This window comes from Haemaphysalis longicornis, unplaced genomic scaffold, assembly GCF_048455015.1.
Source record: "Haemaphysalis longicornis isolate Haplotype H1 unplaced genomic scaffold, Haemaphysalis longicornis Haplotype H1 scaffold_1, whole genome shotgun sequence".
In the NCBI taxonomy this organism is placed as follows: domain Eukaryota; kingdom Metazoa; phylum Arthropoda; class Arachnida; order Ixodida; family Ixodidae; genus Haemaphysalis; species Haemaphysalis longicornis.
In genome coordinates, this window is record NW_027526203.1 from 358,875,574 (window position 1) to 358,899,987 (window position 24,414).

Here is a 24,414-nt window from a genome sequence, read left to right on the forward strand (position 1 = left end):
GACAACCGGTTGAGGTGCCACGTTTTGAGGTGTAATATCGACAACCGGTACCCACTGGAAAAAGTATCCATTGCACGTGAAGCTGTAGATACCGAGATCGTACAAGTTCAAAGCGAAGCGTTAGACATAAGCCGACGCATACGCGACAGTTGTGGTTGTTAGCGTACAAAAGTGATAGATACCTACCAAGTACCACAGACCCGTAGTGGTGTACTAGACAACGCCTTAAAGCTTGGTAAATGTTGGAGCTTGCACAAAGTAAGTAAATGAATGAAGCAACCGATAAATCAATCGATTACTTACAGCTCAAGGAGAAGAAGGGTCGACCACAAGAGATCTGTTGCCATAATCTTAATCCTGTGAGCGTACTTTGAAGCCTAGTCAGGTATACCCACACAGTACCGCGTACCCCCGCAATGTGGTATTGGACAACGCCTTATAAACAATAATGTATGCTGTTTTCGCACGATCTTCTCTGGTCGCCGCACTAAAACCATCTATCACATTTTTATTCAATTTTACGGGGACAAATAATATACTCCGTCACTAAATTACGTGACCAAAAAAGTAGTTCCTTACGTTACCCATCACCTGAGAAATTAATTTAATTACTGTAATTTTATTACAGTAATGTAATAGTTGTCATGTGCAGTCAATAGTAACGGCAAGGGCGATACGAAAAAACACAGAAGCCACAATATTAATAGTAATTTTAATAGTTTTATAAAAAAATATAGCCATTCAATAAATAAACATAATATTTTACTCAAAATTGTATTGTCATTTTCTATGCGTGCAGACAGAAAGTCGGCATACATTTGGGACTGTCTTGCTTTTGGGTGCACGGCGTTGAGATACGTTGAGCACGAGTCGTACATTCGACTGCGACACACTCTAAAGCACTCACTTGGTTCAGCTTTACCACAATACACTCGAGTGAACTATTCATGCCGCCAATTTTAAGTGTTGCTGTACTTAGCAGAAGTAGCTTTGAAAGAAAATTCTGCGAATGACAGCAACGTGCACAATATTTCGCGTTGAAATGCGGTTTGCTCAGGGGTACTGCTCGATGCAGAATGTCACGCTAATTAACATTCCGTAATGCCACAGCGAAGACCGAACTTTTCACTTGAATCATATGCTCGACATCGTATTTCACCGAACTTTCATTGTTGATGTCATATACTGGTCAGCCAAATGCATTGTATTTCTTTTGAGTGCAGTGGCGGCTGACATTTATATATATATGGAGGCAAGAACAAAAATCCGCGTACACCTAAGAACTTCCTATGGGTTGTGAATGCGAAAGCATGCTTGTCCAGCTGAACGCCTGAGACGCCTTGTTTCGCCTCCCATTGTTGAAGGGTTTTGCAATTGTTCTGCTGGAGATGCTTTTCTTTCCTTACGAATGGCGTTACGCGTTGCGCCGCTGCTTATTCATGCAGCCGTGTAATGGCAAAGTTGACGATGATGGTAAATTTCGCTGTTTGTTCTTCCCTCCCTTATTCTGCGGTATACTGGTGGGGACAGCCACATCTCGCCACTGCCGAGTTCGAGCTCGCCCACCGGAACTCTTCGTGAAGGTGCCGTTTTTCCATTAGGGACAAGTTTACACTTGCTGGTGGATTTTCCTGTCTCCTTTCCTGTCAATAAATAATTACGCCGATGCCAGACGCCGACGTTTTCGGTCGCCAGGCGCCGTATTTTAACGGCGGAGCTGCGTAAGCTTGAGTTCCATCCGTGCCTGGCAGCGCTCAAAACTCGGCGCTGCAAAGTGGACAGGATGAAAATCCTAGAAAGTGTGAGGGCAAGTGGCGAGGAGACAAGGAGCCGACGAGCACGCATGGGGAGTGCGCGTCGCGGCGCAGATGTTCTGATGGGCCGCCGCGGCAGCCGTAGCTCAAAACTCGGCGCAGCAAAGTGGAGAGAAGGAAAATGCTAGGAATTGTGAGGGCAGCCGCGGCGGCCCATCACAACATCTGCGCCGCGACGCGCACTCCCCATGCGTGTCCGTCAGCTCCTTGTCTCCTCGCCCCTTCCCCTCACAATTCCTAGCATTTTCCTCCTCTCCACTTTGCTGCGCCGAGTTTTGAGCGACGGCTGCCGCGGCGGCCCATCAGAACATCTGCGCCGCGATACGCACTCCCCACGCGTGCTCGTCGGCTCCTTGTCTCCTCGCCACTTCCCCTCACGCTTCCTAGCATTTTCCTCCTCTCCACTTTGCTGCGCCGAGTTTTGAGCTACGGCTGCGCGGCGGCCCATCAGAACATCTGCGCCGCGACGCGCACTCCCCACGCGTGCTTCTCGGCCCCTTGTCTCCTCGCCACTTCCCCTCACACTTCCTAGCATTTTCCTCCTCTCCACTTTGCTGCGCGGTGTTTTGAGCTACGGCTGCCGCGGCGGCCCATCAGAACATATGCGCCGCGACGCGCACTCCCCGCGCGTGCTCGTCGGCCCTGGTCTCCTCGCAACTTCCCCTCACAATTCCTAGCATTTTCCTCCTCTCCACTTTGCTGCGCAGAGTTTTGAGCAACGGCTGCCCATCAGAACATATGCGCCGCGACGCGCACTCCCCGCGCGTGCTCGTCGGCTCCTGGTCTCCTCGCAACTTCCCCTCAGAATTCCTAGCATTTTCCTCCTCTCCACTTTGCTGCGCCGAGTTTTGAGCGACGGCTGCCGCGGCGGCCCATCAGCACATCTGCGCCGCGATACGCACTCCCCACGCGTGCTCGTCGGCTTCTTGTCTCCTCGCCACTTCCCCTCACACTTCCTAGCATTTTCCTCCTCTCCACTTTGCTGCGCCGAGTTTTGAGCTACGGCTGCCGCGGGGGCCCTTCAGAACATATGCGCCGCGACGCGCACTCCCCGCGCGTGCTCGTCGGCTCCTGGTCTCCTCGAAACTTCCCCTCACACTTCCTAGCATTTTCCTCCTCTCCACTTTGCTGCGCGGTGTTTTGAGCTACGGCTGCCGCGGCGGCCCATCAGAACATATGCGCCGCGACGCGCACTCCCCACGCGTGCTCGTGGGCTCCTTGTCTCCTCGCCACTTCCCCTCACACTTCCTAGCATTTTCCTCCTCTCCACTTTGCTGCTCCGAGTTTTGAGCTACGGCTGCCGCGGCGGCCCATCAGAACATATGCGCCGCGATACGCACTCCCCCCCACGTGTGCTCGTCGGCTCCTTGTTACCTCTCAACTTCCCCTCCCAATTCCTAGAATTGTCCTCCTCTCCACTTTACTGTGCGGTGTTTTGAGCTACGGCTGCCGCGGCGGCCCATCAGAACATATGCGCCGCGACGCGCCTTCCCCGCGCGTGCTCGTCGGCTCCTGGTCTCCTCGCAACTTCCCCTCACAATTCCTAGCATTTTCCTCCTCTCCACTTTGCTGCGCCGAGTTTTGAGCTACGGCTGCCGCGGCGGCCCATCAGAACATCTGCGCCGCGATACGCACTCCCCACGCGTGCTCGTCGGCTCCTTGTCTCCTCGCCACTTCCCCTCACACTTCCTAGCATTTTCCTCCTCTCCACTTTGCTGCGCCGAGTTTTGAGCTATGGCTGCCGCGGCGGCCCATCAGAACATATGCGCCGCGACGCGCACTCCCCACGCGTGCTCGTGGGCTCCTGGTCTCCTCGCAACTTCCCCTCACAATTCCTAGCATTTTCCTCCTCTCCACTTTACTGTGCGGTGTTTTGAGCTACGGCTGCCGCGGCGGCCCATCAGAACATATGCGCCGCGACGCGCACTCCCCGCGCGTGCTCGTCGGCTCCTGGTCTCCTCGCAACTTCCCCTCACAATTCCTAGCATTTTCCTCCTCTCCACTTTGCTGCGCCGAGTTTTGAGCTACGGCTGCCGCGGCGGCCCATCAGAACATCTGCGCCGCGATACGCACTCCCCACGCGTGCTCGTCGGCTCCTTGTCTCCTCGCCACTTCCCCTCACACTTCCTAGCATTTTCCTCCTCTCCACTTTGCTGCGCCGAGTTTTGAGCTATGGCTGCCGCGGCGGCCCATCAGCACATCTGCGCCGCGATACGCACTCCCCCCCACGCGTGCTCGTCGGCTCCTTGTTACCTCGCAACTTCCCCTCCCAATTCCTAGAATTTTCCTCCTCTCCACTTTACTGCGCGGTGTTTTGAGCTACGGCTGCCGCGGCGGCCCATCAGAACATATGCGCCGCGACGCGCACTCCCCGCGCGTGCTCGTCGGCCCTGGTCTCCTCGCAACTTCCCCTCACAATTCCTAGCATTTTCCTCCTCTCCACTTTGCTGCGCAGAGTTTTGAGCAACGGCTGCCGCGGCGGCCCATCAGCATATCTGCTCCGCGACGCGCACTCCCCACGCGTGCTTCTCGGCCCCTTGTCTCCTTGCCACTTCCCCTCACACTTCCTAGCATTTTCCTCCTCTCCACTTTGCTGCGCCGAGTTTTGAGCTACGGCTGCCGCGGTGGCCTCTGATGGGCCACCGCGGCAGCCGTAGCTCAAAACTCGGCGCAGCAAAGTGGAGAGGAGGAAAATGCTGACGATTACGCGGTGGGAGTGCGCGTCGCGGCGCAGATGTTCTGATTGGCCACCGCGGCAGCCGTAGCTCAAAACTGGGCGCAGCAAAGTGGAGAGGAGGAAAAGCTAGGAAGTGTGAGAGGAAGTGGCGAGGAGACAAGGAGCTGACGAGCAGGTGTGGTGAGTGTGCGTCGCGGCGCAAATGTTCAGGTGGGGAGGCGCGCGTAGGGGATGGGGTGCGCCTTGATGACGTAAGCTCTTACGTGCAGGTGTTCTCCTAGTTGAGAGAGACGGCGTTAACTCAGCGGAATCAGTGTCCGATCTACCGTTAAGATGTGCAGACCTAAGAAAAACCAAGTAAATGTAAAAGGTAGTGAAGACGTGCAGCTCCGCTGTTTCCTCAGTATTCGCCTCTCAATTGCGAAGGTGGCCGAGCTTTTTTCGCAGAATGGGCCATTTTAATACTTTCGCCGTAATACTTTCGCCGTAATACTTTCGCCGTGTGCACGATATAATTCGGTACCCGGCGCGGTGTCTTTGTCGGCAAGCCCGAAGACGCAGGTTCACTTCCGGCCGCGGTGGCTGCTTTTCTGACAGAGGCGAAAGACGAAAACGCCCGTGTGTCAAGATAAAAATCCCCAGTTGGTCAAAATCAATCCTGAGCCCTCAACTACTCCGCGCCTCATAGCCCAGGTGAGTTAAATCCGCTGAGGTAAACCCCACAACCAAATAAATCAGGATATATTTTAGTAGACGTAGGCATAGTGTAGTCGTAGACCTGATATGTAGATCAGGGGCTTCTTGGATGCATTGAACCATAGCTTTACACGGGCAAGTATCCACTCGTGCAGCCACCTGGAGCCCTAACTTGCCTATAATGCGCGGAGGTGCTACCACAGCGAGACATAGTCGGGGGTACTAGAATGTGCAATAGCAAATTGCACAGGTTTAACACCTCTAAACAAAGTTGTCACGAGTAGAAGCAAAAAATGTGCGCACAGCGTTGCGTGAAGATTTGCTTTTGCTTGACATTTTGCAGCCTGCCGTCTAGCTACAGTAATCCCTCGTTAACTAGAAGTCGTAAAATCCGCTCAAAATTTTGAGATAAACGCAGTTTCCAGTTAAGCGAAATGACAGAAATTTGTGGAGAGGTCACTGAAATAAGTCTAGCGCTGGTAACAAAGGGTTCCCTGCACAGGGGAGCTTTTGCGGTAAACCAAAATAATTCACAAGGGAAACAAATTTTTATTACGGTTAAAGAAAGAACTGTTTAATGCATGCCTGTGTCGCGCTCGCGTCTAGTCCCAGGAAAGCGTTGTCGAGCTACTCAACGCGTCACATCAATTGTTGGTCGCCGCCGCTAAATTCAACCTTGTTGCGAAGCAAGCGCAGCATGTTTCTTGTTTCTGCCGTTGTAGGCACTTCTCGAGGCTCCTCGTCGTCCGCATGATCAGCTGCGTCGTCCACAGCTATCTCAACGATGTCGTCGGACAGCATTACGGTAACGGGGACATTTATACAGCGCGTACTCAACGTAAATTTGCCGTTCACGACATCGTTCGGCGCGTAGTGGGGGCTACATGCGTTGGGACGGAGACCTCATCAGCTGTGTGCAGCGGACTTTGCTTTGTGTCCTCTCTGTCCACATTTCGAGAAAACCGTGGTCCCTGGAAAAAACGTTTCGAGATATAGGGGGACAAATTCTCAGCGCCTATGGGAGGTAAATGCAGGGCAAGAAAAAGTTTCGATTTAACCGATATTTCGAGATATACGAGTTCGAGTTAATGAGGGGTAACTGTATATGTACTAAATGATTGGATTCATCCTTTCGCTTTCGCTGGAGGGCACAAACAGACAGCCCAATCCACGCGCCATCGATGGCGAGACTGCTCGGGACCAACATCAGCGAAGCAGTCGTTAAGCCCTCGCCAAGCCATGTGGATCACTAGTTCTGAAGCACACGCATAGACAGCCCAACCGGTGCTGAACGATCAAGCGTAGGTGAAGCAGCCGTTTCACTGCTGCCTACTCTCGTGCTACCGCAGCATCTAGGCTCCGAGCGAGCGGAGAAAAAAAGAGAGACAGGGCAGCTTGCGCGCTGGCGGTGAAGGTCGCTTACGACGTGATGAATAACCTTAGAAGATGTACCGTAGTATAACTTTCGCTCTAAAAAGAAAGCGTTTGTTTAAGAGGCAAATTATTCAGGTATAAGAGGACCAGAAGGCGCCTTTCCAATATTAAATAATTGAGGCAATAATAAACAGCTTAAATAGAACAGATGTCTGCCATTACGCGCGCGTCATGGGCTGGTTCGGTTTCTAAACGCACGAAGCCCAAGATTGCTTAAAGCCAAAATGACCGTGGTTTAGCGGCTCAAGAAAAGGATTAAGAAACGGACGGCTCCATGAATCGTTCGCGACCTTGCTTCGTTTCAATATCAGCCGCTCCATTTAAGAGGCACCCCTCTGTGCAATATGTCTTCGATTTTCTTAAGAGAACGTACCATTTATTTTAGTTGCACGAAAAAGACGGAATTTTTTTTTGCTATGGTAATTCTTTAAATGCCGCAAGACTGCAGCAGACACGTCTCAAAATTAGCGCACTCTTGCATGCTGTGGAGCATTCGACGAACTGTAAGGTCGCATAGTGAATACTGTGACCCGTTTCACGCCATTCCTGCTTTCTGATTGAAATTGACGTTTAGTGCAGAAAACCACTTGCAATATCGGATCGGTTTTTTTGTTCAGGGCACTGACCAGACACTAAGCGCGGTTGTGTAACTTGCTGTCTCCTCGCGCTCGTTTGCTCAATGTTAGGAGCTTACACCACTCTCGTGCTAAGGCGGCTCTAGTGCGAGCGAAGCGTGCACGGCTAGGTGGTAAAATTTATTACCCGATTGCAAATATCCCTTCTGTGACGGACGCTGTGATGACTTTGATTTCCTTTTTGTTTATGGCGCAGCAGGGCGCAGCAGGGCAACTACGGCGACCATGGGCATACAAGGGAAAAGTAATTCGCAGGCCTTCACGTCCCTCTGAGCAACGTGGCTCCGCAACGATGTAAGCATTGGACGGTGCCTCTGTTCCTCTTACACCCCTCTACTGTGACAGTGACATTTCATCCCGCCTCTAATAATGGGGGAGTTCGAATGAGCAGCGTGGAAATAATCGCTCTCCTGGCGCTGCCAATTGATGTGTTAAAAACGAAAAAAAAAAAAAAGCCTGGTAACCAAGAGCTGACCCATCGCACTATATTAGAAGGCCCCTTCAGTTGATAATGTTGCAAAAGCTACGAAAAGCCAACTTCCCATTGTCCCCCGCTGCTTTACATGCGTTCTACAACAAAAACAAAAAACCCGACCCTCCGTCTTAAAGCCCACAGCCTATTTTTTGAAGTCAAAGAAGGCGATTTTTTCGCCTGCGAAGCTGCCCAGAGGTAAGAATTTGAATTACGAACTGTATAACAACGCGCGTAGTTTGAACTAGCTGCTTATCAATCGGTAAAAGATACAGCTCAACCAAAGACTAAGGGCAAGAAGCAAACTTAAGCAGGGTGCGCTACTTTCAACTATGGGTTTATGGGACAGAAAATTTATTATACCTTAAGTGTACAGAAGCACAGCAAGCAAGAAACACCTTTCGTAATAAAGGGGAACGTTTTTGCCGCCCCGCCACGGTGGCTCAGTAGCTAAGGCGTTGTGCCGCTGAGCCTAAGGACGCGGGTTCGATTCCCGGCCGCGGCGGCCGCTTTTCTGATGGAGGCGAAAAGCGAAAACGCCCGTGTGTTCGAGATTTCGGCGCAATTTAAAGACACCTAATTGGTGAAAATTAATCCGGAGCCCTCCAATACGGCACGTCTCGTCGCCTGTGTAGCGTCAGCGCGTTAAACCGAATAATCAATCAATCAATTGATCAATCAATCAATATTTACCGCCCCCTTCTAGCGCCGCGAGGTTGCACGTGCGGTGTATTTTTAAGATAGACTCTTAATACGGTTGCTGGCGGCTTGTGAATTGCAGCCGGTTCAACGACATTTCTTGTTTGGTTTTTGCTTCTCGAAATGACCTCAGAGGCCTGTTTTAATCTTACAAGTACATCTTAGAAGTTAATCTTACAAGTACATGCATTGAAGGAGACTAAGGTATAGATACTTTAAAGTGGTCCTGAAATACCCTCCGCCGATACATGGATGTTCATATAAGCAAGTAAACCAACGTATTAGCAGAGTCCTTCAATACTTCTCTGGTCATGAAACTCCCGGCCAAGTTTCGTACGGGGACAAAGGCTACCGCGAGGGGCGCCACCGCAGATCGGAGGGCATCGGGCGCGGCCGCCGCTACTCTGTAGCCAGACCGGCAGGCAGGAACGCAGTAGCAGCACGTCTGTTCACGCCAAATTTTTCGTCACTCACAAAATCATAAGTCCATTTCGGCGGCCCACGACGCGTAAAGCGAAAGCGCACTGCTGATAAGGCGCCGAGCGTCCCTTCCCTGCCAAACGCGCTCTGACCACTTCCCCTGCTGCCCTACGATCAACACCAGCGCCGTGGCGCGGCCTCCCTGGGCAGCGCACGAAGCTCTCCCATAGCGAGACGGCGGAGTTTCATGACCAGAAAAGCATTGAATGACTCTGGTATTAGTAATGATCTCCTTCAAGAATTTTATTGAAGCGATTAGTATTAGCTGAGAAATTGCAAATCAAAAATTGCGCATTCTCAGCGCTGCGCGTTTCCAGCTCTTTTCACCAATCTCCTTACTGCTGCCAGCATTTAGTTTCATACAATAACAACTACAGAGGAATCTGGCACTGCGATCGCCCGTGATGGGCGTGATGGGTAGTTCTGGATTCGGATTGGCACTCGATGGCTTGTGGAAGTTATTAAGGGTTGAATCGTGCAGCTAGTTTCGTTTCGGTTTTGAACTTGCATGAACACATTTGCCTATGTTGGAAGAATCGTTCAAAAATACGTTTCTCCTTGAACTGAATGCCTCACGCGCACCGACGTCACCCTGACCCTGAGTGGAAGTGTTTTGTAATTATAGTTGCGAATCGGGTGGGTTATGAATTCATTCCCGGCACAGCGAGCACGAAAACATAAATGACGGCGCTGTATGCGGCAAACTTGCCTGCGAATTAGGAGTTGCGGCGCTGCTCATTCGACAGAGCAATGTATTTTCAAAGCTGATGACGGTTGCGAATTGCTTGGAACAGCCGCACCTCTCGTGCGAACGCCGGCTTCTACGGCGTAGACCAGCAGTACCGGCGGCTGATAAGAACGCTGCTTGATGAATTTCCTTAATTGAGGCTACAATGACTCCTCCAAAAAACTAATCGGCTTCTTCTTTTTAGGAGCAGAAAACTTTTCTTAATACGGCGTCGAAAGTTTTACAGAGAGTTTTTGGAGAAGCCCGTGTCCCGCTGTAGTTTGCGGCAAATGGCAAACGTACTCCGCAAACCTCCTCGACTCCGCGTTTGCTTTCTATTTAAACGCGGCGTTTTATTTCGCACAAAACCTGTTTTTGGTCACTAACTTTCTTGTTTGCCATGTAATTTGCAAACAGCGAACCGCGCCATAAGAGTTTTGTTGACAAAAAACCTAATTTGCGCAGCCTTAGGCCCGTTTCGATCCTACGTGATCCGGTTCCAGAACTACCCATCATTCCCATCGAAGCGTAAGTGCCGTCTCGGAGTTCGCGTTGACACTAGTGCCAGTCTCCTTTCTAGTTATTGTATGAAGCTCAATTGGCTGCCGGTGCGCGAGCGTTCCCTACCGTGATGCTCCGCTCATCAGAGGTGGCGTCTGCAACCATTTCAGGTTTTGCACTCCGCTGACGGCACGTTGCAGTGGTTGCTATAGGCAACACAGCAAAAATACAGTTTAAAGCTGTGGAGAACTCGTAATAGCGAATGCACCAGGTATGCTTTATCAGCCACATGGGAGGGGGAGGACCGTACTCTTGTCTTGTCTTGTTCTCTTTCACGCAGCGCGCGCTCTGTTTATCCGAAAAGCGCGTCTGACATATCGCCCCGCCGGCGCGGAGGCTTGTTTTACGGTGTGGCGGTAATTCCTGACGGTGGCCTGTCAAAAAGACATTTTAAAGGGGCAGAGAACGCGTTCACGAAACACGCCGGTTCACCTTCTGGCCAGCCTACGGCCACCACTGCTGCGATAGCTTTGTTCTGCCTCTCTCTCCATCTTTCTCTGTCCTCTTTCACTCTCATCTATATCTTTTCACTTCACCTCTCCCCTTCCCTTGGGCTAGGTTGTATGTTGGTGAATTCCTAGATTAGTTCAAAATATCCTCAGTCCGCTTCTTTCCCCTTTTCTCCAATTCGATTCACTCCTCCTCTCTGATTTGTTACGCACATAAGAGAATCAATGACGTACATGTGTTTAAATGGCGGTGTCCAAAAAAACGCAAGAAGGCGTGGGAAAGGGGCGACAAACTTTGCAACAACAATGTGAGCTTTCCACTGCACGTAAAGACGTTATACTTGGCACAGATGACGTTGGCCACCGAACCTAACGACTGCGCTTGTTCATTTAGTGTGCTCAAAACGTCTTTCAGGACCCCTTTAAGAAACGAGGCTTTGTATTTTTCCTGCTCATGTATCTAGTTGATATGCTTCTAACTAATTATTTATCCTAAGTACTGCGTCAAGGCTCTGTCTGCAAAAATGAAATTATACGCCCATATTACCGCAGCATGCAATTTATGCCTGGTTCCAGCGAGAAGCGTACGTAAGACCAAAAGTTCACCTTCTCCCACGATTCAATCCTACTCGATTACAATTTGGCTACCACGCAGCGGCTCAGGCAAAAACACTGAAGCCAATCGTATTTCAACCTTGCCCGGTATAACTTCCGCGTGAGCCGCAGCGGTCGAGAGGAAAAACGCATTGAAGACCTGAAAACTCAGGGTTCTGTTCAAGATCCTTATAATTCCCGTTTACGCTCCGGGCATATATGTACCAGAGCAGGAAGGTTTTAGTTTAGAATATGACTTCAATACCTGGTTGTAAGAAAATACTTACGCGTGTACGTCTGCTTTTCAGAATGTGATGTGTACATAGCACCGCGAGGAAAGGTTTCTGCGTACACGTAGCGATGTATCGTCATGGGTTTCTGTATGACCAATTTCTGAGCAACTCAGAGATGACCAGGCCCTCTCCAACGTGATGATGCGGAATAATGAGCAAGATCGCGCTCGTAAGAGTCAGTGGCGCTCAACCCGCAGAAAGTCAAGGAGGGGCGAACGTTACGTTCTACTCCCCGTGAGAAATAGCGGCTAATGAGTACTTTCTTAAACTTCAGGTCTCTACTCTGTCTAGGTCAGTATGCTATGGACAAAATTGCAATACCGCTCCTCATAAAAGGCAATCCTATGTCATCGCGTTCCTCGCGCCACTTTAGAGGTGGTCACAGGTCGCGCGCTCCTCCGCTGTCACCAGAGTGAAAACAGAGTCAAGTAGCCTGAGAATTACCCGAGCCTCTAGTGGTCCAGCAGATTTCACATCACCTTCGCCGGTCACCTTTTTGAGGCTTTCTTTTTTGCTATTGTTTGTAGGAAGGGGGGAGGGGAGGGAGAGAGAGGGGTGCTGCTTGGTTTCGGTGGCTGCACACACAAAAAAGCGTTGCCTCACATGCAGGCGGACACCTATTATGCCCCCACAAGAGCCGAATCACTACCAGCTATAAAAATACCCACAGTTACATTTGTGATCTACCCTATTTTTCGCGGAGAAAACCACATGCACGTACGGTATTAAGGTTCTACATTTGACGATGACTTTGCAATAGCCTACTGATTGACACATGCAGTACCAATGTTTCCAGAACACTTTTATTTGTTTTCAGAAAACGTTTTATTTCTCAAGTTCTCACTCACGAGCTGCCTAAAGTCAACATAAGAAATTCTGAGACTTCAAGATTCGTTCTCCCTGGAGCTTGTTTTAAGAACCCCGATCCTAGAAGACCATCTTATCATTTAGATCGGCAAATTTCAAGCTTATTAAAAAAGAAATAGCCCGATTAGGCTTCATAAACTCGCTTTAAAAATTCGCGCACACTGGATGGACCAAAATTTCTTGAGAACAGGTGAGCCGTCTTTCAGACGCCGTCTATTCAAAACAGTTACTTATTTATGGGACATAAGGGTTTGTTTCGAAGGAAGAAAGATTCAAGGGGCAATAACAATATCAGGAGCTCAACATTGAACAACCGGGTAAGGGGGTTGTAGTAATCCTTTACATTCGTATCCTTTTTATTATGTTCACTGGATGAGATGCTTTATTGAAACAGTTGGCCCGTGATGCTGGCTGGGAATGTAGTTTAAAAAAGAAACAAGTAAAGAGATAAAACGTCATATTGCGCAGGTCTTTCAATTTTTTTTAACCACATGAGATATTTTCAAGCGTATGTTTGAGCTGTTACAATGTTAAAAAATGAAAGGGTACCATATTTAATGTCCTGTTTTCAACACGTCCATATCACGCCTCTGTAAAAAAAAACAATTCCAATTATCTCACGTTAAACCCAATGAATGCACGATAAAGCACCAAACCCAACTTATACCATAAGGAAGAACTGTAGTTTAAAGTATTCCGGCACAGCATGTAAAAAAGAACAAATAGCGCAATACTGTGGATGCATCAAGTACAGATTAAAGAAGCACAGGTGTAACGTTCCGCAGCAGCAAGGCCATCCAGGCCCCTATTTTCGCGGGTGCGGCAGCGTACCTGATTTATCCAACTGCAAGATAACCTATCGAAGCAAACGAGAAAAGACAGCGGAGATCGTTGAGGTGGCACAAGTTTCATGGGCTCTTAAGAACTGCATTACTCAAGCATCATTATCTTCAAAAGAGAGTGCATACCAGGAAGCACGCAGTGCATGAAATGAGCAGGGAAAATTTACACCACTGTTTTTCGCTTGTTTCTGTGTTTGTACGCTGAAGGTATAATTACATGTTTATGTTCTTACCAGTCGTTGAAAGTAGCGCTCTGTTTGCGTGTTTCGTGCTGGTCCTTACCCTCGCGTTGTGCTATTTCTTTCCACATTTCGCAACAGCCTGAAGTTTTGGCAAAATATGCTTATTTACATCCTTTCTCGTGTAGTTTGCGCTATCAAGATAACTGTATGAATGGCTACACAGACACCGCTGATTCGGCGGGAGCCTTCCTATGCATGCGGCTGTCGTGAGTGCTCGCCGCGGGGGCTCAGTGGCAAAGGCGCAGTGCTGCTGACCACGACATTGTGCGGCTCCCTGACGCGATGGCCGTTTGAACGTGAGTTTTGTGTCAGCAGCACTGTGGTCAGGGGTCAGGGGTCACCATCGTCAAAGAGGGCAAAGTCAACTGGAGGGCGTAACAATGTGGAAATCGTGAGAACAATGTTAGAGAAGCTTGTGGAAGGCTGCAGAGAGTATGAGAGGTGAGTGGAGAGGAGGGTAACCTTTTGGATATACAAAGCCCGTGTTCGCGACGTAAGCCGCATCACCGAGGTCAGTCATTCACCGTATAGCCAAGACGCGCGAACCTCAAGTTAACTTCAGTTCTGTTTGTGCGCCGTGTGCGTGATCCTGCATTTGTCAGTTTGTGTGCTTATTTGCTTTTGTAGTGTCTGCATGAGTTTTTGTGTCTTCGTTTCCCTTCACTCTCGCACATCTCATGTTCATGTGGAGTAGCAAGCCAAGCTCGCTGCCAGGCTGACTTCTCTTCATCCATTAAAGGCATTCCTCCTCCTCCTCAAGTCAAGCGGGCGCCCAAGCTCAAGGCTCGTCGGTGTTGACAGACAGCCCGGATCGACAAATCAGTTCTTTGATGATAGAAGCGAGTTTGACGAACTAGTTTAGTGTCGATCTGGACATTCCAAACGCTTCGCGCTTTTGCTACGACCCTTCAGCAAGCTACTTTAATTAATTTTTCTGGTTAGTCGAAATATAATAGCACTTGCCAGTTCGAGCTATCGGAGAATGTTAAATAAGTCCAGGTGGCTAATTTAATACGCATAGCACCACTATATGCGGTGCCGCTATTATAGTCCAGACGTAGCTTGGGTGCGCAAAATCCCTAATCTGAATTTTGTTCCTCGTGGTGATGGTGATCTTCATGGGAACCAAAGGGAAGGCACGAAAGGAAACACAAAAGAAAAAAGTTAACGACGAAAGGAAGCAGACAGATGCGGGCTAAGGTGAGAAGGCTATAAACAAAACACGCTACACGCTCATTATTGGCTGGCTTTCCGCTTATTTGCAATTAATCTTCGCCACTGTAGAGCACGGTTAGAGCGAAAGTAATTAGCCTGAGAAAGCGACCGATGTGAGAAATATGAGACGCTATGCGTTGTACTTTCAATGAAAAACGATGTTGCCTTTTCTGAAATGTCGAGGGGCTGGCTTTTTTTTTTTTTCGCTTGGTCATTCATCTCTCGCGCAATGACAGCTTATTCTAACGAGCCCCGGTGCGCGCAACCTAAACCTGTTGTACAACTATTGGTATTTGAGGCATTTTTAGGAGCTTTTATTGTTTTTAAGATTACTCGGCAAATTAATAAAAAATTCGGGGAAGCTTGCACTCCCTCGCAAGACTTGAATGGCGAAGCTGTAGGTGAGCATTGACGGACACATACTTAAGTTTCATCGTTCATTCCATAGTGGTAGTCGTCGTCGTCGTATGCGTCAAAGAAGTTGTTCTTCGCGAGTGATGGGTGCAAAGTCACTGAGCAGACGCTGCCACGCGAAGGGCTCTTCTACGATACTGAGCGTATGCGCACGACGACACGAAGACTGGCACTTATGCGAACGAACAGAGAGGCGCACGTTATGACGTTATCATGTGTTACCACGTGTCTTTCACGCGTCTTTCAGGTGTTATCACGTGTTTTTCAGCTGTCTAGCGGGTATTGCGACAGCTGCGCGATAGCGTTCCTCGCGGGTAGTTTTCTGCAACACCGAACTTAAAGGAGCCATGAAGAGAAAACAAAAGTTTGTTTTATTCGAAAGATTAGGTGTTTCATAGTACCCCAAGCGCTTTCCCGGAAGCAAATGATGCTTTATTCACTGAGAAATAAGGCAATATAAGCCAAAATTTTAAAACTCCCGCTAAAATTGAACATTCCGTGACGTGTACAATGGCGTCATAGAGCCGGTCCATGAAACAGATACTTAGTATGTCGACTCCATATAGCACCCACACGCGGGAGTCGATCGAGACGGCGGCCATTTTAAAAATACTAGAACAACCTAGTGGACCCGCAGCCCTAGTCATGGAATCGCCTGATCCGGAGAACAAAACTCTCGCCGAGGAGCTCGGGCTTGCATTTAACAACCTCACACCACAAAAACGCTCAATGCTTCTAAGTGCACGAGCGGCAAGAGTTGTGGGATACGCGGTGGACGGGAAAGCGACCATTCCGCGATAGCCACAACAGACGAACGCCCCGCCGTCGGCACCGCTGCCTCGTCAGCCCCGTCACGACGGATGAATATAGACTGGTACCTATGTGCCGTATTTTGATTACGGTTAATAATAGTTCAATTTCAGTAGCAGTATCACTTATGCCAGTTGGCCGGTGTCGTGTATGGAAAGCCGTTCGCGCGAGCTCTCTGCTTCGACCAGAAAGATACGAGCGTCAATGCGCGGTGTTTACGGCATTTTTTTTCCCCAAGGTCAGAGCGATTTGACGAAGTCGGCGACGACCGCCAGCATGTCCCAGGAGTGAGCTAACGTAAGGGTCCCTGCCGTAACTGAACAAACTGAAGTTTTCAGTGGTTGTAAACTGGAAACGAGCTCGTAACGACAGCAGCAAGCCAACACCATTCGAAACTTACGCGACGACTGGCACTATCTCGTCGCTTCTTGCTGTTCCTTACTCCCCTCGTTTCTATTTTTACCTTTGCTGGTTGGCGATATGACGGCCAACCTCCTGTGAAGGGATTACGATACGAAGCAAGGTCGCGGCTGTGCGTGCTGGAACGGTTCGTTGGCCCCGAAGAGCCTCGAACTCGAAAATTCGTCTGCGCGACGGCGAGATGTCGAGCTCGGCCGGCGCTAGTTTCGTAGGCATTGGCGCACACGCTTGCGAGTTCGTTCGGACCTTCAACCGTTTACTCCACCGTTCTTTGTCATAAAAAGAATGTGCAGTATGTTTCACGGGCATTTAGCTCGCTATGCAAGCTGTAAGCCCTGCCTAACATGCGTTTGCTTTTGCCGGCCTCCGCCAATCGCAGAGCATTCCCAAGTGACATCACAGGTTCTGTTGCGGAAAATGAGCTGGTGGGTCGCATGGTCATTTCCTTTTTTCCTAATTATGTAGCTTATTTGAGCGAAGTTTGCGTTATAAGTGGTGTCGTTATGGTTCTAACGAGGCAATCTTTCGAATGAACCAAACTTGTGTTTTCTCTTCATGGCTCCTTTAAAGCCAGTAACAACAGCTCCAGTGTTAACAGAATTTGCGCACTGACGCCTCCCCTGCTTGCGTGAGCCTACAGGAAACTCCTGTGCCTCTCTGTAAGAGCACAGGCGAGATGTGTACAGTTTAAAGCGTGCTTTCTGAGCCTTCAAGTCACACGCGCAAAATTTTTCCAACCACCGCCACAAAGCCAATGAGCTTGATTTCGCGCTGTCACTCGGTCCGACGGTGTAGCTTCTATAAAGCTGTTGAGGGTGCATGGGAGCTGGTACCACCAGCCGCAGCAGCAGCAGCAGCAACGGCGACGACAAGGAAAGTAAAGAAGAGCCTTGACGCACGGGACCAGAGGGGCAAGAGGGGACGGAGTGGACACCGAACGGGGAAAGTAACTGGCTAAAACCGGATCCAAAAAAATGGTCGCTAGAAACCACACAGTGACACGAATGTGATGGCACGAGTAGCACTAACAAGCTGCGACTTTCGCACGACTTCGTTATGCTAGGCGCCGACAGAGCCGAGTAAACGCACGGCAGGCTGTGAAGAGGCGGGCGTTCCTTCTTGGGTGCCGTTTAAAATTTCGCTCGTTAAATGCTGCCGCGCTTGTGTGCGTTGTGTATATATGCAGGGCTAGCGGTATCAAGAGCACCTCGAGCGACAGTGAAAACCGATACTGAGCGCGACACAAGATGCGGTCTCTTTCGAAACAACAGCATTTTGCTTGGAAGGTTAAAATGAGGACAGAAAAGAAACATGAGTAGTTCTTGGGTGAGACGTTAATTGACACACTATCAAGAAACAAAAAAAAAGCTGCGTTATGTGTGTTTTTCAAAAATAATGTGTTCTCACAGGAGATATTTAACGAAAAAAAAAAGTTGCAAGGGCACCTCAGGTATTCGTTATGATGCGAGAGTGCGCGGGCAGCACTTCTCGTTGAATTCCTAAAGCAGATGTGCGGGTGGGTATTTTGACGCTGCCAGAGTTGACAGCTACTGTCATCGTCTCTGCGAATTCCCCGGAATAGGTTTGTGAGAACCGGGGTTGGTAGGTGAACGCGGCAGCCAAACGAGTGCTGTGAATTGGCCGGGAGATTCTCACGGCAGCTGTCATCGTCTTTGTCCGATCCCCTCCGCCTTCCCTGTGTAAGGGGGAATTGTAAGTGAGGATGTTGACGTCGCCCCAAAAAGGAAGGAAGGAATAAAGGTAACTGAAAGGCAGGAATGTCAACCAGGCTGTGGCCTAGTTTGCTATCATACACGTGGGGAATGGGAACAATGGGACAGAAAGATGAAAACAGTAAAAGAAGGGGAAGGTAAGGACAGAGTGTGAAGAGGTGTGGCTAGCGTTACGACACTGTATACGATAAAGTTCACTGCCTTCATAGAGAGTAGTCTTTTGTGCTACAGAACTTGCCCCCAAATGTCAATCGGGGAATCGGCTGTGAGCTTCTAACAGTTACACTCATCGTCACTGGCCAATCCACCTGAGGGGATATGTTGTTAGGCCTACATTCAGCCTTAACGTCAGGTGACTTTAACGTTGAGCCTAAAGACGTACAAAGCAACATCAAGCTCATTGTACGTCAAGTTCCGGGTACTAGTTGACGACGTTAGGCCTCAAAGCGTAACGTTAGTTCTAACGTCAGGCCATCGCCTACCAAAAATAGCATCAGACCACCGGATATCCCGTTCGCACCAAATGAGCAAGTTTGACAATACATTTATGGCTACACGAAGCCAATAAGAATTTTGATTGATTGATTGTAGAGTTTTAACGCGCCGACGCAACGCAGGCGATGAGGCGCGCCGTAGTGGAGGGCTCCGGATTAATTTTGACCACCTGGGGATCTTTAACGTGCGCCGAAATCTCGTACACACGGGCGTTTTTGCTTTTCGCCTCCATCAGAAAAGCGGCCGCCGCGGCCGGGAATCGAACCCGCGACCTCGTGCTCAGTAGCGCAACGCCTTAGCCACTGAGCCACCGCGGCGGGTCAATAAGAATTTTGACGAGAGGTTTCCAACTACATACGTGCAATGAAAATTTTGATGACAGGTTTTGGACACGCAGCTCTGGGGTCGCCTCATTTTTCACCAACCGGGCCAAGTAATGCGGGAGTGACGCTCACGGATTAAAAAAGAACTGGCGCAGGAATTCTGAGAATTGCCTACTAATGCGTATTGGACTGGATTGAAAAACATTTATTGATCCTGCAGTAAAGTCTGCATGCAGACTTCAGACGTGGCCTACGTCGTCTTCCTGACCCCAACCGCAGCCGGAGCCCTGGTAGCCATTCCCTGCCTGCCGGGCTCCTACCGAGCCAGAGCCATGATGACCCGCTGGGCGGCCTGGATTTGTAGGTCTTGGTTTCCTTCCCGCGTTGCTTCTTCCATCGCCGGCGGTAATTTCCCTGATACTGACTCCGTTAGGAAATTGATGCAGTCCCAAACTATGTGCTCGAGCGTTAGAATTATTTCCAGACGTACTGCTATACACAAAGCCATTTTACTGCATATACACAAAGCGTGCATAGGCTTCACACTTATGCACGCGTGAATTGCTAAAAAAAAACGCTTTTATGCACATTATAGCTTTTGCGCATAATGCGCATTATATAGAAAAAATGGAAGCTAAAACGTCGTTAGAGAATAAATTGAACATCAGAAAGGAAAATTTCTACGATAATTCCCAGGGCAGTGCTTTGCTTTCTGAGGATAGAGCAGGTTTCTTGCGAACTAAGAGCTTTCTGGAGAAGTATTCACAAAATGATGGGGTATGCGTGGTCTGCGGAAAAGAAACAGAAACTATGCGGCACATAGTGTTAGAATGTGAGGGTATCCATCCAAATCTACATAGGGAAATATTCGGCTTCCAGAAGTCGTAGGATTTAAGGGTAGCACAGAGGAAGTTAACTACAAGGCTGTCGAGGCGACGAAAAGAAGATTACAAAGCTGGTGGACGAAAAGCAGAGGGGAGAATATTGCCTAGGACAGTTATCACCTGTAACAGGAAAGAATAAAGTATTTTGTGCCTAACAAGTTTTTTTTGCCTGCCCTAAGCAGCGCTAGTATTAAAGGGACACTGAAGTGATATGTAAACATTGCGGGATTACTAGCGCAAATTGTAGTCCGGAGTTCCCAGGCCATGTTTCGACCACTCTGGGCGCGTTTACGCGATTTTATATGGTAGAAAAATTAATTCGAAAATCCTGTCCTCCTCTCTTTACGCTCGCCCATTTTCTGTGGCGTTTTCGTGTGACGTTGGGAGGAGCCGAGCTCGCAATTGGCTGCGCTACTGGACGGCTCCCCGGCCTTCAGACAGAGTCAGTCGGCCCAGCGTTTCGTCCGCCGGCCGCCGACGGGTCGTCGCAATTCGGTCGCTCAGTTGAAACGAAGCCAGGACACGTTTGTGAATGGAAGGATTAATGTGCCTTTCTTAACTTGGTTAGTAGTATACACTATATCTAGCTCCAAGTCAAAGTCGCGTCACACAAGCGCTGCCCAAGCGCACATGCGACGCTTCGCTGACCGGTACGCCAGTAGGAAAATATAAGGCCTCTTGAAGGCGGGAGAAGAGTCAGCGAAGTCAATATATGTAGTAAGGAAATAAAATCAACTGATATTTTTACCGTACAGCGTAAAACTACGGTGCGGGAAGCACTTTTTTGCGCTGGGCGAACAAGCACAGCGGCCAGCAGCACGACTACGCACATCTGCGAACGCTTTTACGTCTAAGAAATGCATTTGCTAGACGTGAGATATTGTGGAAACTTGGGGGGTGCTTACTGCACGAGCGCAAAACAACGAATAGTCACCTAAGCTGCTTAGAATGCTAAAACTAAATAAAAGTGTAAACTGGTTATACATTATATACCTTATATTTCCAAAGTCGCCAGCGCGCGCCCGTGGCCGACTTGTTTGGAGCGCTTGGAATGTGAGCGCAAGTGTTTTGCAAGTCAAAAGTTCGAATCCCCGCGGGTACGTGCTTTTTTTTTTTCATAAGTTAACTTTTTCGTTTTCCGCCGATGTTTTCTGTACTGAGTTCACCTCTTTTTGGGCCGCAACGTTCATTGCTCCACGAACTAGTTAACAGAACGCACGCAGGCTGGCACTGGCGCGCTAGCGAGTTCTCGTTGGCGTGCTGTTGCCATAAGCACCGACTGCTTGCGGGCAGTGAGCACAGGCCAGAATCAACAGACCCTTGGCCTGGTGCGAACACGCTTTTTGCGATACAGGCATGAGTGAGGCAAGCTCCAAATATAGGGGAAAAGCGCATGGCATTTGAGCGTCTGCGGGGACGCGGAGGGCGTTCATGCACTACGTAGGCCTCGGCTAGTGAATGCTACGATTCCAAGCCGTCCTGGGAGGCCGTCCTGGGAGCCGACAACATGGCAGAAGCGCGGTACGATGATTACTCAGATATTGAGAATGCCCATCCAACAACGCCATTGGTTGTGTGTTACAGAACCAAAACCGAAACCGAAACTTGTTTGATTGCTAACCTTGGGCATCGTCCAATCACGGTGCCCCCTCCTCCCAACGTCACAGCCTTAGTTGGTGCGGCCGCCGCAAACCACGCATGGTAGTTTTTCTTCTTTCGCACTTTGTAAAATAATTACCGATTTTTCAAACGGATAAACGATGAAAAGTGTGCTAATTTGAGCCAGTCTACGCAGTGCAAGCAAAAACGGGAGCTTGACGAATTCACTTCAGTGTCCCTTTAAACCAAGCGTATAAAACATAGGTATATTAGTCCTTTTTGGTAAGATGACATGTCATCACCCCGCCACAAAGGGGAAACTTATAGCAATAATCAATCATCATCATCATCATAGGCGGCTTGTGTGAGAATATGAAGGCCCTAGGGCACTTTATCGAATATATGTAAGCTGTTGGACCTCTGGGTCCTCCAGCTGCGGCGCGATGCCCATAAAGTGGAGTGACACGTCTTGATGGAATGAGGGTTTAATGGAATCTGGGAAAAGTGGCGCGAGCCGACGCAGCCACGAGACCATGCGGCAGCTCGTGAAGCGCATGATGAAAATGATGATGATCAGCGTCGTCTGCTAAAAGGGGTGAAGACGAGGAAGTCACAACATAAGCAGTGCTCAACCCGAGCGGCAGTTATCAACTGAGTCGACCTCTCCTTTAGCATCCAATAAAGCAACTCTCTCTCTCTCGCTCTCTCTTTCTCAGCAGTACACCTTGTCATGCCGAGTCATGCGTTTTCAATTTTTAATTATTAATTCTTCCTTAGCCATTTTGAAGCTACTCATCCTTTATACGTAGTTGCACTGTTATACCAATTACATGTGTTAATTGTTAATTACATGTATTAACGGGAACATATATGCATTTAGTTTGCAAATATAAGGCGTCATGCTTTTTCGCGTTACAGACCGATTTCCCTGGACTTCTCGCCAAAGGCGTCATGCTTTTTCGCGGTACAGACAGATTTCTCTGGACTTCTCGCCAAAGAACGCTTCCGCATTAAAGATCTGACGAAAATTGTAACGGCCAGTAACACGTTATACCGACTCACAAGGATCAACACCATTATTAGAGAATTTTAAAAAGCTGGCAGAGCCATCGGAGAATTCAGGTGAACAATGAAGTAACTTCTACCGATTGCAGCGCGATCAAGTTTGCTTCATATTGGACCAATGCCGAATCGTCCAAGAGGTTAAACTTGGGCCTATTTTAGTAAGCATCGATGGAGACGTGCTATCTTTTTTTTTCATACCAGTGCGCTGTTTCTGGGTGTATACTCGCACACGTAAGAACAAGCTAATGAATCATGGCCTCGAGGAGGCTTGGCCGGCAGTTCTATAACGGCGAAGAAACTCATTTCATAAGATCAAGATAAATGAACAAACTTTATAGAAGACATATTGACATACCTCGATGAAAATTTCTCTATTTATGCTTCCAACACTGCAGAAATCTTTGAATCAATACGAAGGCAGTATTGCAGCAAGGCCTGAGAGAGGCTTTACACAGACTTTAATAATATCATGGATGCAAACAATGTATGGTTTCTAAATACACAAAAAGCACACCTTTAGAAAAGGAGGGAGGGAGGGAGGGAGGGAGGGAGGGAGGGAGGGAGGGGAGAGCTTTTTTCCCTGTAACAGAAAAAAAAAGTATTTCGGGCCTAATAAGCTTTAGTGCCTGCCCTAAGCAGCGCTAGTATTAAACCAAGAGTGTAAAACATGATTATATTAGTCCTTTTTGGTAAGATGACATGTCATCACCCCGCTTCAAAGGGAAGACCAATAGCAATCATCATCATAATCATCGTCATCATCATTTGGGCAGGGAGACTCCATAGGTCCCTTGGTAGAATGGGGTGCAGGGTATATGGGTGTTTGTGGTTTGGGGCATATTGAGGCACGTTGGTGGCCCAGAAGTGACATTAGTAAGCCCTCTGGGACGGCACGATAAGTTGTGTGAGTTCGGGATGGGTTCAATGGAGTAGACTCATGGCTCTATGCTGTTCGTGCGAGACAGGTTTGAATATAATAGTGCGTGATGAGAGACAGCGCTGGTTGTCCAGTCGGTGGGGGTCGATGTATGAGGAGGAGTCATTGAGAGGAAAGGTAAGGTTTCTATTGCAGGTTAATTCTGGACAGCGTTAGATTACGTCTGAAGAGCGGCGGGTGTACAGTACGAGAAGTATAGTTATCGAGGTGGCAGTGATGGGGTGTGTCATTTACGGAAAGTCCCTGGGGTATGGCTAGCGTTCGCAAGGTATTCGTTGATGAAAATTTCGGATGACCTTGGGGGCTTGTGAAGAGCGGATGGAAAGCCGGTTAAAGTGATGAGCTTTAGGCGGTCTTCATTTTATCTTTTGTACTGTAGGGGCTGCACCACTGATGAGATCCAGACAGGAGATGGTGGAGTCAATGGGGCAAAAACAAAGTTATAGGGCAGTTGCACTGCTCTGCAGCCACGTCAACTGTATGTTAACGCAACGTCGTGAGCCCTGGTGCTGCGCAAGCACCACTGATGAGATCCAGACAGGAGATGGTGGAGTCAATGGGGCAAAAACAAAGTTATACGGCAGTTGCACTGCTCTGCAGCCACGTCAACTGTATGTTAACGCAACGTCGTGAGCCCTGGTGCTGCGCAAGCAAAAATGAAGAGTCTGGATAGCTTTGTATTTGGAACTACAGGACAAAGTATACTTTAACGTTAAATTAAGCCGTATTCGTTCGTTACTAACGATATATGCGTAAACCATACCGTAGAAAACTATTCATACTCAATTTCTCCCCCTTTTGCCCAAAGTGCTGAATCGCTGCACGCCGGGGGTGGTGCCAGCGAACGGGAACGTTCGAACTTGTGCACCTAAATAAAGGATTCTAGTGGATCTACATCGAATCAAGTGGGCGCCTACAAAAAGCGGAGTCGCCACCGTCGCTGAGGCGGACGTTATAGGTACACCACGTGGGCGTCGCCTGGCAGTTTAGATGCGTTTAGAGCAGCCAGGTCGACCTCCCCACGCAGAAAGGTTGAT

The 24,414-nt window shown here is 49.0% G+C and overlaps 1 protein-coding gene across 1 annotated transcript in view; it reads right to left on the reverse strand.

Moving 5' to 3' along the window:
* Window positions 1-24,414, reverse strand: part of LOC144154981 (uncharacterized) — a 491,283-nt gene that overhangs the window by 174,562 nt on the left and 292,307 nt on the right. The gene's annotated exons all lie outside the window — the stretch shown is intronic.